General features: G+C 35.9%; 1 pseudogene; it reads left to right on the top strand.

Annotated features, from left to right (window-relative positions):
* The first annotated feature begins 9,656 nt into the window (after nucleotides 1–9,656).
* LOC114075255 lies at nucleotides 9,657–12,427 on the top strand (annotated as a pseudogene).
* The last annotated feature ends 264 nt before the right edge of the window (nucleotides 12,428–12,691 follow it).

The following is a 12,691-nucleotide window of genomic DNA, read 5'->3' as shown; positions in this document are numbered from 1 at the left end:
TTCTAATTTGATCACATCCATTTCCCTACACAAATCAGTTTGCGGCACTTAGAAAAGGCAAGAAGTTCCAAATTACAACAGTATAGAATAGGCAAGAAGTCCAGATTGTAGTAGTTTATAGAACAAAAAATCAGAATGCAGATTGCAGCAACAATTACAGAAAACAAAAAATGATCTGCAGATTGCAGCAGTTACAAAAAATAATAAATCTTCAGATTTCAGATTCCAAATTGCAGCTGGTATTTATTGAAGGCTCATCAGTCATTGATTATTCAAGACCACATTGAGTAACACTCAAATGATAACTGTGGATGCATTGCAAAATATTCTATGAATCAAGGTGAAATAATGAAGCATATGACATCGAGTATTAAACAATATAATAACACAGATTCAACGATATTAAAGGAGCAATCTTAAGAGAGAAGATACAACAAAACAAACTCGAATAGAGTGGTAGAGAAACACCAACTTTAGATACAGAACAACAAAGGACTTAATCCGACACTAAGATAGTTCATGAAATCATCTAAATACATATGTATGTGTATCTCATTAGACCATTTTGAATATTAACAGCTAACTCCCAAAATATAATAAAAAGTAGAAACTAAATCTCACATAGCAAAAAATAGGCTCCAACCATGCCAACGAAGCAAGATGAACAGTCAAAAAAAAGAAGCAAAACCTTTCAATTCAAACCAAAGCCACTAACAACAACTAAAGAGAGAAAACTCAGCCACATTTAAACTGTTTCGCCAGCATTCATCAATATTTAAAAGCATATCGAGAATATGTAACAAGTTAGAGTTACTTAATACTCATCAGAGTGAGGAAAAGGGTAACCAAATTTTAATTGAGATCTTTATATATGCAAGATAATGCACTTATTTCAAGTATCCGGAGAGGAACATAATTCACTAGGATATAACTTGATAGCAGTCAACTAATCAGATATCCCTGCAGCCTGAAATTCTAGAAAGACCTCTTTTTCTGCTTCGACGCGGGTTTCATATCATTGGAGGATCCTTGTAACACTAGAATATATTTACAATGTCAAATATGATTGTTGGTGGGAAAGTAGCCAAGTAGAAGGAAACTGTTATGAGTTGACCAATTTGTGTAGGTTTAAGGCTCGCGAGCAGGAAGCACACCAGCAGCGTGCGTTGCGTGATTCTACTGTGTTTTTTGCACTTGACTGGGTGGACCGGCTGTAGAGGAAAACCTATAGTCAAACTGAGAATCGCAGCCGAAGTTTGCTAAAGAGTCTGCCACTTTGTTGTTTTCTCTAAATGTATAGACGATTGGATTTCTCTCCAATCTCCTTTCGCCCGTTCACTCAGTACTCAGTAGCAGCTCCCGTATTCGCGATTCGCGAGGGTAGAGTGTTTCAGAAAATTCTGAACATATTTTACGATGTTCAATCTATATTTGGGCGTTAGGCAGTAAACCATTGAAAATACATATGCATGGATTCCAAAAAGGAAGCCCCTTTTAGTTTCATAGGATCATAAGTCTCTTCCAATGGAGAGAGTTTAGTATGATCACCAGTCACTTCCATTAGTTGGGTAGGATCATAAACTAGATAATTCAAAAGATATTGACACTCAAAAGATATGGACAAGGTCTCCGCAATGGGATGTACATTTAAGTGGTCCCTAGTTTCAGCAATGACAAAAACATCAGAATGTATGACTTGAATTAAAGCTTAACCGCCAGTTCACATTAAATGGTGATAGAATATAGAATTAAGAATATCTAAGAACCAATGACCAAGAATTTAAACTTTTTTAAAATTCAATTGGTGCAAGAAAACCATCAAAAACTAGAGCTGAATAATCTCATATAGTATCCAAAGTGTTTTTGATATTCAATATAGTCTATAGAATAACAACTGGCCTCAACTTTTGACCACCACTCTGCCAATCAAACAAGAGAAGTAAAAGAAAAACAATATCACTTTCTGACTGGAAAATAGAGGTCTCTTTAAAAGAGGCATCTACTCTAAAATGCAATTGTACAACATTTATGGGTTAACCACCACCAACTACTTCATTTATAAGCTGTCATATCTCCAACTGTATCACAACAACAATGACCATGAAGAACATTTTGGCACTATATACACATAGAAGTTAAGATTCTAAAACACAATAAAGTGAACCCAGTCTAAACAAATCGACTAATAGATCAAATAACTTACAACAAAATTCTAACAGAGAAAAAACATATCCAAATTACGAAATAATAAACACCTCGATATGAATCTTAATCTTCATAAGTTGTACATAAATGGCATATATAAGCCTTCAACCCACTGTACAAACAGTAGATTCAAGGACCGCAATGAACTAAGGCTTTTGCATAGAGAAATCGAATTTCAGAGGTTTCTCAAAATAAATTCCAGATGAGTCATGCAAAAACTAAAGCTACTTTGAATAATTCAAACATGAAGTTAGAAAGCTTGCAAATTAACTGCATTAATAAGGCAACTACCACAAAGAAGACTTCTCGAGAAACTGACAGGACTAATTTGAAAAGTACTAAATACCTTTGGAAGAACCGGATCATGAGTTAACCTGGAAGATTGTAGAGGATTTTGGACTTTTACAGCTTGTGCACTACCCGCATCAATAGGTAAAGCAATGTTAGATCCAACACACCCTGACATACATCGAACATTCAATCCAGGGTTGGTTTAAAGCAATTGACTAAAAAATGTCGCATTTCTTCTCTCATTTCATTCATTTCTTCTTTTAGAGAAGTGATTTCATAGGCACGTTTCTTGTATTTTAGCTTGTTAACTTCCTCATCTTTCTTCAAAGAATTTGTTGTCACTGATCTACCATAGCACCTAAGTCGACCAGACTGCTCCTTTCCAAATAGAGTCGTAAAAGCATCATCTGCAGTTTCCCTGGGATTTTAGCAATTCTGAAGTTCAGCCTATTGAATAAAATTGACATCCATATTAAATGAAAGTATTTCTAATTTCTTTCCACCATAAATGATTTTATGGTTCATTAAGTTAACTTCAATTGACATCCATTCCAAGCAAACTGTGCAACAGCTCAAGAATATTAAAATAAAATCCTCCCGACAATATAAAACTTTTAAACCTGACCTACATTCATCATTAATCCACTTTTAAAAAATTACTATTGCAACTTGAGTATCGACCTGAATTTTGTATGAGTTGCAATAAACATTTCAGACTTTGATGGTTCCTCATTCTTTTCTTTGGTTGCACGCTACAAATTATATAAAAAGAAATTTAAAATGTATAAATCGTGAATAAGCAGTGTTTGTAGGTTAAAGTTTATGGAGACCACAATCCATATATTTGAGAAATGCAAATTGACTAAAAGTGTATGACCGAAGATGCTAAGTATTACCAATGCCACGCGTACTCTTGCAAAACTAATAGGTCCCATTCGATGCTCCCATTTTTCTTTTTTCTTGTTTTGAGAATTTATCTCACACATGACCTATAATCAAATAAAAAGAGATGTTTGAATCAATAAATAAAACAGAAATACAATCGATATGATCCGAAATATGTTGAAGAGTAGAAATGCACTATTTTAGTCTTACTTGAACAATTGAGTCTTTTCAATACTCGATCAATTGACGGAATTCATCTTCTGGAATGTCACCTGACGTTTTGATGGCATATCCTCAATGGTACCATTTTTATCAAAATATATCTCTTTATGCATCATGAAAATCAGTCATCACCCACTTCATTCCTTCTATTGAAATTAGGAATTTAGACTATGCAAAATAAAATATATTTAGCTTCAGTCCATAAAACAAACAATAAAATATGCAAGTCTTATGTAGCCTTCCAAGTTCTAAAAATGGAAGAAAACAATTAATACGATTTAAAGCAAGCAAGTTGAACTAGATTTTAAGTCTAAAGTTGACTGCGCTCTACATTACGAAAAACATGCACTGTTGAATGTTATATGTGCCATCACACAATGTTGGAGAGTGCTAGGCATCTATTTTTGCACTGTAAAATAACAACTGGCATATGGAGTGTGTTAGTTTTCTTATGTACTGTAGTTAACTGCCGTGACTCACCCTATAATCTAAACCTTCTAGGACTACCAGATCACTCAGATTCGTTCATCAAAAATTCTATACTCTGAACCTATGCACCTCTCTTATTCAGAAATATACTAGTCATATTCAACCATTCAACATCAAAGTTCTACCTCCTGAACATTGTTTTCCAAGCAGTAATACTATGTCCAATAACAGAACAGAGTTCTTCCTCCTGAACCCTTTCTTATTCATTTCTTTTGTGTTGTGTTTTGTATAGAAGTTTGTTTCGTTGGATTTTTTAGTCTTGTAAAAAAATTACAAGAAAATAGAACCATCACTGTCATACACAACTTTATATCTATTCTCCAACCCATATTTCATGAGTAGACTATTATAGCGATGAAAAGCTTAAACTGGTAAAGGTATTAATCAATAATATGTTCATCTGGTGAAATAAACATGTTCCCTATGCAACTATGCGAACAATATCATTCAGAAAAATAAGAGGAGCTAAAAGAGAAGAACTGTAATTTTTGTAAAAGGCACTGGAATAAGAAAGTAATATTCCAAATATCAGCCAACCTCCAATGCTAGTAAATTACACTAGATTGATGAGCACCTAAAACAGACAAAAGAGATAAAACTGTCTGGACCGCATATCGAAAAAATCCTCTAGAAGGCAATATTCAACAACTTAATAAAGTGCATATACAAACCATATCTATTATAAATACTTACCCACTGGCAGCCCCATCAAACACAACTAACAACTCATTGACAATACATAGCTTGATCTATCTATGGATGGATTTTCTTGTTCTCTGTTCCTTCTTATTCAATTCTATACCTCAAAGTTAGATAGATACAATCAGTATCAACAGAAACCAGCACATAAAAACTTAATGATCTAGTATAAAAGAAATGAACATACTTAATGCATACAAAGTGAAGCGATCCTCAAAAGCAATCAGGCTAACAGCTAAACCAAGGTGCCCAGATCTCCCTGATCGTCCAACCTGCAGAAGCAATTACCAATGAGAAAATAGCAAAAAACAAATATATTAGTCAATAAGAAAGATCAAAAATCTGTTGTGCATACCCTGTTCAAATACGTTTCTGAGTTCTTAGGGAAATCAAAATTGATAATTATGTTAACTGCTTGAATATCTATTCCTCTTGTAAACAAATCTGTTCCATCAATAAAGAACACAAAAATTAAGAAATCAAACAATTAACAAAATAGACATTATATCACAGGAACACTTGTAAGGCATCATGAAAGATAAAGTAAAAATTCAACATTTAAGAACAATGTGAGAATCACTCATTACAAAATAAACAAATGGATGGCATACCACGTAAGAGAGCTCAGCAACACCAAGAATATCACAAAAGGGAATAGATATTAGTAAAGCCACTCATCGAAGCAAGGGAATGCATAAACTTGAAGTAGCATCTAGTTTAATGCCAAGGTATTGTTCGCTTTGAACCTAACTGCACAGGTCTAATTTCCAAGGTATTGTCCGCTTTTGACCTAACTGAAAGTTGAATTCCCGACTCTGACTTTTATGATCACTAAAATTCCCCTCACATTTCGATGTGGAATTTGGCAAGAGTGGACAAAAGCTTGCAAGTTAACATCTTTTGCAGCACTTGTACTTTTGTGGTTCAACTTTGTTTTCGATATAGCCAAACATACAAGAAGAGGCTAACTACTAAGGTCATCTTAACAATGAAAACCTAGTGAGGTTAATTGGATATTGCGCAGAGCTTGATAACAGACTTCTTTCTTTTGAAGTCATGTCAAAAGGAAGTCTGGAAAATCATTATTTAAAAGCGAGTCAAATCTCTTTACATCAGTTTTCTTTGTTTTTGTATGCTTAGTTATAAGGTTGACGATTGACGTATTTCAATTTTTTACATGTTAACATTATGGGAATGTCACTCGCAACAAACTACAAATCTTTGTCGTCAACTTTATCCAAATAAAACTCCAGAAATCAACAAAGCCTTAATCAGATGACATCTTTTCCACTACAAGTGCCACAACAAGATACCACAACACATTTGTAAGTCGCTACATAGATCTGCATATCTGCAGATTGCACATTTTAAGATTTACAGATGTATAGCATATTACAAATTTGCAGATCTATAGTAGATTGTTGTAGCTATTTCAAACTGCAAGTCCACCTCAGGCTAAAAAACAGGGGCAACAAGAGAAATATCCAAAGATACTCTAATGTAGACATGTAAATCAGGATGGTAGTCGCACCAAACAAAGCATGGAAAAAGAGGAAACTCAACTCGAACAACACCAAGACACTTTACCGCAAACAGGTAAGTCTCATAACTATGCTTCTAGTCAAGTATGTATAACTAGTTCTGAAACTCAGGTTGTAACATCTCAGTATACTTAACAGTATACTTATTCACTCAAAACATCTCCCATATAAAAAATTCAACCTTGAATGGTAAAAATGAGTCGGAGGAAACATGAGTTGTTACAGACTGTTGAAACGGCCATGGGCTGTTTGTGGAGATTTTAATGTGATTAAGTTTTCTTCCGAGCAATAAAATTGCAAGATAAGAACTCCAGCTATGGAGGAATAGTCTGATTCTATAGAAGGTCCTGAGTCAACAAGCTAAGGCAACAATGGAGATGCCAACGTGAGATGAAACAATAACATATATCTATGATCGTGGGAGAAATGCAAGGCTGAAAAGTCTAAGTATCGCAGTGCTATACATAGGAAAAGATCGTCCAAAAGGAAAGCAAAGTCAAAGTAGACCGGCGGTTACAAAACACATGACCGGCGGTTACAAAAAGTGGAGTATTATCTCATTTCGTGTGGAACTTGTTTTTTGCGCCTTGTTTGAATTATTTTGAATATACCAAGTAGTTTTGGGGTGTCAACTATATAGGATAAGATCAAGCTAAATCTAACAAGTGTTTTATTCTTATTACGCCACTTGTTGGTAGTTTGTTGCACACAGTACTATATATGTGCAGGCTGCCTTATGGTGTATGGCGGCTTTGGTTGTTATAAGTATTAGGAAATACTAATTAGAGTGTAAAATATAAGTTAAGGTATAGGGTTATCTTATAGTGCCAAGGTTGGTACGATTTGGGAGTGTTCTTGTATTCACTATATTAATACAAGTTGGAAATTAAGTTTTCTGTAAAGCTGGTTGCCTTTTGTCTGATTTTATATTTTCGTGGCTTAATCATATTTTTTTCTACTGTTTTATGTTGTTTAAAATGTCCAACATTTTGTGTAAAAAATGTTGCTGCCTATTTTTCGAGTTAACACTAAAACAATCCTAAATTTGTCTAAGTGTTGAAAGGCTGAAGTCAACAAGGTTGTTGGCTGCCAAAGTGGGTTAAATCAGTGAACTATTTATGTTCTTAGATCATCCCCCTTACAGTTGATATCAGAGCGTGGTGTTGCAAGGAATCAGATGATGGTGACGAACAATGAAATACGAGAACTTGTACGAAGGATCGAAGCTTTTGTTGGCTTGACTGAGGAGCAACTTGATGACCCAAACTTGGTGGATCCTCTCACGAAGTTCTATGGTAGGAAAACTGAATTTGAATGTTTTTGTTCAGAAATGGGTTCATATCGGGCTGACATCAAAGAACAATCAGCGGAGAACCTTAGTCTTCGTGAGGCAGTGTCCTTACAAATTGATGGAGTGATGCTAAACTTTCCATCTTGTGTTTGTCCATTTCTGGTTCTAGAACAAATCGTGAGGAATCTTCAAAAGTGAAAATTCCTGAGCCTAAGGCATTTGGAGGCACAAGGACTGCCAAGAAACTCGATAACTTCTTATGGGACATGGAATAATACTTCATTGCAGCTCATGTACGTGATGATGATAAGGTGTCAATTACTACTTGTATCTTGTGGATGATGCAAAATTGTGGTGGCGTACAAGAATGTTGAACAAGTAAGTTCTGAACGTCCTAAGATTGATTCCTGGGAACTTCTAAAAAAAGAGTTGAAGGATCAATTCTTCCCTCGCAATGCAGGTTGGATTGCTAGAGATCGTTTGAAGACTCTAAGGCAGACCGGATCTATTAGAGACTATGTCAAGGAATTTTCTTCTTTGATTCTGGATATTAATAACATGTCCGAGGAGGATAAACTTCATAATTTCCTTTATGGATTACAGAAACGGGCACATAATGAACTACGAAGTCAGAACATTAAAGATCTTTATAGTGCAATTGCGACAGCAGATGCATTGACAAATTTTCATTTAGGATGAGATGATGCTGAAAATTCTACTGTTTCTTCTAAGTCTAAAATGAAAGACAATGGGAAGAATCGGAAGAAAAAAAACTTAAATTTGAAGACAAGGTCAAAGAAAAGAAAAACAAGAGGTTGGATTGTCCAAAGGCAAAGAAAAAGCAAAGTTTGATGGTTGCTTTATTGGTGATGGACCATACACGGCAAGAAACTATCAAAAAGGGGCAAAAATTGTCAATTGTTTATTAGCTGAGAGTGATGATGTTATGCTAATCCTATCAGTGTTTTGTTAGCCAAAAAGGATGCTGTTGTATCTCAAATTATTTCATCGAGGGCAATGAAGCAAACTGGTGGGGGTGGTCTGTTAGACCACTGATCTAAGTCACTCAATGAAATGACAACATCGACAAGGTATTAAGCATGTTAACCTTGTCACTTTCATAAGCCAATGAAACAAACATGCAAGGCTAAGTTGGCGACGAACTTTTGACGAAGCTAAGGTGTGCACCATGGAACCATGGCCTGATTTTTTCTCCAATCAATATATGTATCGTTTATATGTTCGAAGTTACATTAGTCTTTTTATTTCTTTGACTAGGGCATCTCAAATGTTATCGCATTATATTAAAAATATTACGTATTATTTTGTATATCGTTCATCACAACATTTAAGTAAACATATAATCCAGTGTTTTCTCCATCAAATGAAATTATCAATAACTATTTTAGTATTTTTAATAATAATATAAATATTTATATCAAGTGGACATTATGTGTGATATTCACTCAAACCAATGCCTTACAAAATAAGACTAGGGGAGTTTATATTTTGATTTTAAAAATATTTAGTAAAAGTGTAATGCTTTTTTTGTATGAGGAAGATCCAACATTGTCATCATTCTCGTGATAGAGTGGTATGCGTGTCAAGTTAAACTATATTTGATTAATATATAATCTGTCTCTCTTATATCCACTTTTTATTTAAATTTGATTTAAAGAGACAAACAACAAATAAACAAATGACATAAATACATTGTAATTGACATTTTAAAGATGATTAGTAAATAATTTTTTTAAAAACTTTTGATTCCTTTATTATCTCATATAAGCTAGTATATCTGAGTATTCTTTTATTTGTGGGATATTCAAGATACTATGATAATGATATTACAAGACAAATTCTAGGTAATATAATATTGCAGATAGATTGGTCAACTAACGTATCAAATATTGAAATCCTCCTTTTTATATGCTTGTAAAAATCTATATATAGCTAAATGAAAAACTATTGGAATATAAAAACTTCTTTTGCTCTTTCACATGTTACTCTAAGCCTCTTGCGTCCGCAGAAAAATGGCTCAGCATTACAAATTATCCTCCATCTTATTGCTTGCATTTATCTACTTTATACATGACCACATGACTACTACTACAACATCACGTCACATTCTACAAACTCCTAGTTTCTTAACACCCACTACCCCCAGTTTCTCCGATTCCCCCGGTCTTTCGAAGCCCGCTACCCCAAGTTTCTCCAATTCCCTAAGTCTTTCAAAGCCCGAGACTCTTAGTTTCTCAAAATCTGAGACCTCTTCTTTCTTAAAGCCTGAGACTCCTACTTTCTCAAAATCAGAAACCCCTAGTTTCTCAAAACCTGAAACTTGTATTTTCTCAAAACCTGAAACTCCTAGTTTCTCAAAGCCAGAGACTCCTAGTTTCTCAAAACCTGAAAACCTTAGTTTCTCAAGCCCGAAACTCCAAGTGTCTCAAAGCCTAAGACATCTAGTTCTCAAAGTACGAAACTCCTAGTTTCTCAAAGCCCGAAAGTCCCAATTTATCAAAACCCAAAACCCCCAGTTTTCAAAACCTGATACCCCAACTTTTTCAAAGCCCGACACCCCTAGTTTCTCAAAACCCGAGATTCCTAGTTTCTCAAAGACCGAGACCCTTAGTTTCCCAAGGCTTGAAACTCCTACTTATCAAAGCCTGAGACTCCTACTTTTTGAAATCCCAAAACTCTTGGTTTCTCAAAGCCCGAGACCCCTAGTTCCCAAAAGCCAGACTTCTACTTTCTCAAAGCCCGAGACCCCTATTTTCTCAAAACCGGAGATCCCTACTTTGTCAAAGCTTGAGACTCCTTCTTTTACAAAGCCTGATACCCCTAGTTTCTCAAAGTACAAGACCCTTTGTTCCCAAAATCTTGAGACTCCTACTTTTTTAAAGCCCGAAACATCTACTTTCTTAAAAGCGGAGACCCGTAGTTTCTCAAAGCCTAAGAATCCTACTTCTCTAAAGCCAGAAAACCCCTACTTTCTCAAAACTCAAAACTCCAGCTAACTCAAAGCCAGACATCCCAAGTTTTTTCAAAGCCAAACACCCCTAGTTTCTCAAAATTTGAGACTCCTACATACTCAAAACCTGAGACTCCTAGTTCTCCAAAGACCGAGACTCCTAATTATCCAAAACTTGAGACCCTTAGTTTTTCAAAGCATAAAACCCCTAGTTTCTCTAAACTCGATACACCAACTTTCTCAAAGCCTGAAACTCCGAGTTCCCAATCTGAGACCCCAACTTTTGCAAAGCCTGAAATCCCAAGTTCTCCAAAGTCTGAGACCCTAAGTTCTCAAAAGTCTGAGAACCCTAGTTTCTCAAAGCCGATACCCCCTCGTTCTCCAAGCCCGAAACTCCTAGTTTCTCATATATTGAGATGACAAGTTTCCCAAAAACTAAGACACCTAGTTTTTCAAAACCTAAAACTCCAACTTTGCAAAGCCTGAGACTCCGAGTTCCCCAAAGTCCGAGATCCATACTTTCTCAAAGCGTGAAATCCCAAATTCTCCAAATCCTGAGACCCTAAGTTCCCCTAAACTTGTTGCCCCTAGTTTTCAAAACCTAAAACTCCTAGCTTCTCAAAGCCCGACACTCGTAGATTTTGAAAGCCTAAGACCCCAAGTCTCTCAACGTACGAGACTCCAAGTTTCTCAAATCTTGAGTCCCAAGTTCCTCGAAGTTTGAGGAACCAAGTTCTCCAACGCTCGAGACGTTATGTTTCTGAAAACCCGAGACTCATAGCTTCTCAAATCCTGAGACTCCAAGTTCTCCAAAGCCCGAGGCTTCTAGTTTCTCAAAGACTGAGACACAAAGTTCCCCAAAGCTCGAGACTCCTACTTTTTCAAAACCCGAGACCCCTAGTTCTCCAAAGACTAAGAGTCCAAGTTCTTAATAGTTTGAGACCCCTAGTTTCTCAAAACCCGAGATGCCAATTTCCCCTAAGCCCGAGAAGCTTAATTTCTTAATGTTCGGGACTCCAATTTCTCCAAATCCTGATGCTCATACTATTTCAAAACCTAAGACCCAAGTTCTCCAAAGCTCAAGACTTCAAGTTTTTCAACGCCAAAGACTCCTACTTTCTTAAAGCCCGAGACCCCAAGTTCCTCTAAATCTGAGACTCCATGTTTCTCAAAGCTCGAGACCCCTAGCCTTTTTAAGCCTAAGATTCCTAGCTTCTCAATGAACGAGACACCAAGTTCGCCGAAGCCCGAGACACCAAGTTGTCCAAAGTCTAAAACTCCTAGTTCCCCAAAGCCTGAGACATTAAGTTCCCCAAAGACTGAGAATCCAAGTTCTCCAAAGATCGAAACTCCAAATTTCCCAAAGCCTGAGACCCAAGTTCCCTAAAGCCTAACACACCTAGTTTCCCAAAGTTTGATACCCCAAGTTCATCAAAGCCCAAGACCCCAAAATCTAAGATTCACATTTTTCCAAAACCAGAAACTCCTAGTTTCCAAAAGTTCAAGAGACTAAATTCCCCAAAGCCTGAGATGCCAAATTCGCCTATGTCTCAGACCCCAAGTTCTCCAAATTTCAAGACTCTTAATTTCTCAAACCGAGACCTCTAATTCCTCAAAGCCCGAGATTCCAACAACCCCACAACTCGACACTCCTAGTAATTCTACGCCTGAAATGTCAAGTGTGCCAAATCGTGAGCTACCAACTACCCGAAACCTGATATCCCAACTTTTACAAAGCCTAAATTACCTGTTGTGTCAAATCCTGAGATTCCAAGTGTAACAAAGACAGAAACTTCAAAACTTTCTAAACCAACTTTGTCAACTTCTCCATGAGTAAATATGGTGTTATTCATGTGTCATGACTTGTGCTGCCTAACAGATGAATTAGATCGCATATGAATGAGTTGAAAATGAGTTGGATGATGTATAAAATATTTGACTCGTCAGTATTTTATGTGAATAAAAAGGGTTAATGATGGATGACAGTATAATATCCACTTATTATCTACTTATAAATTGTACAAAATTGAAACTAGATATCAAATAAAGTGAAGCATTTTCTTTTTCTTTATTTTTATTTTGATAAGCCTACTTACA

The sequence above is a fragment of the Solanum pennellii genome, chromosome 1 (assembly GCF_001406875.1).
Source record: "Solanum pennellii chromosome 1, SPENNV200".
NCBI lineage: Eukaryota > Viridiplantae > Streptophyta > Magnoliopsida > Solanales > Solanaceae > Solanum > Solanum pennellii.
The sequence above is the reverse complement of the archived record's forward strand: the minus strand, read 5'-3'. Positions and strand labels throughout refer to the sequence as shown.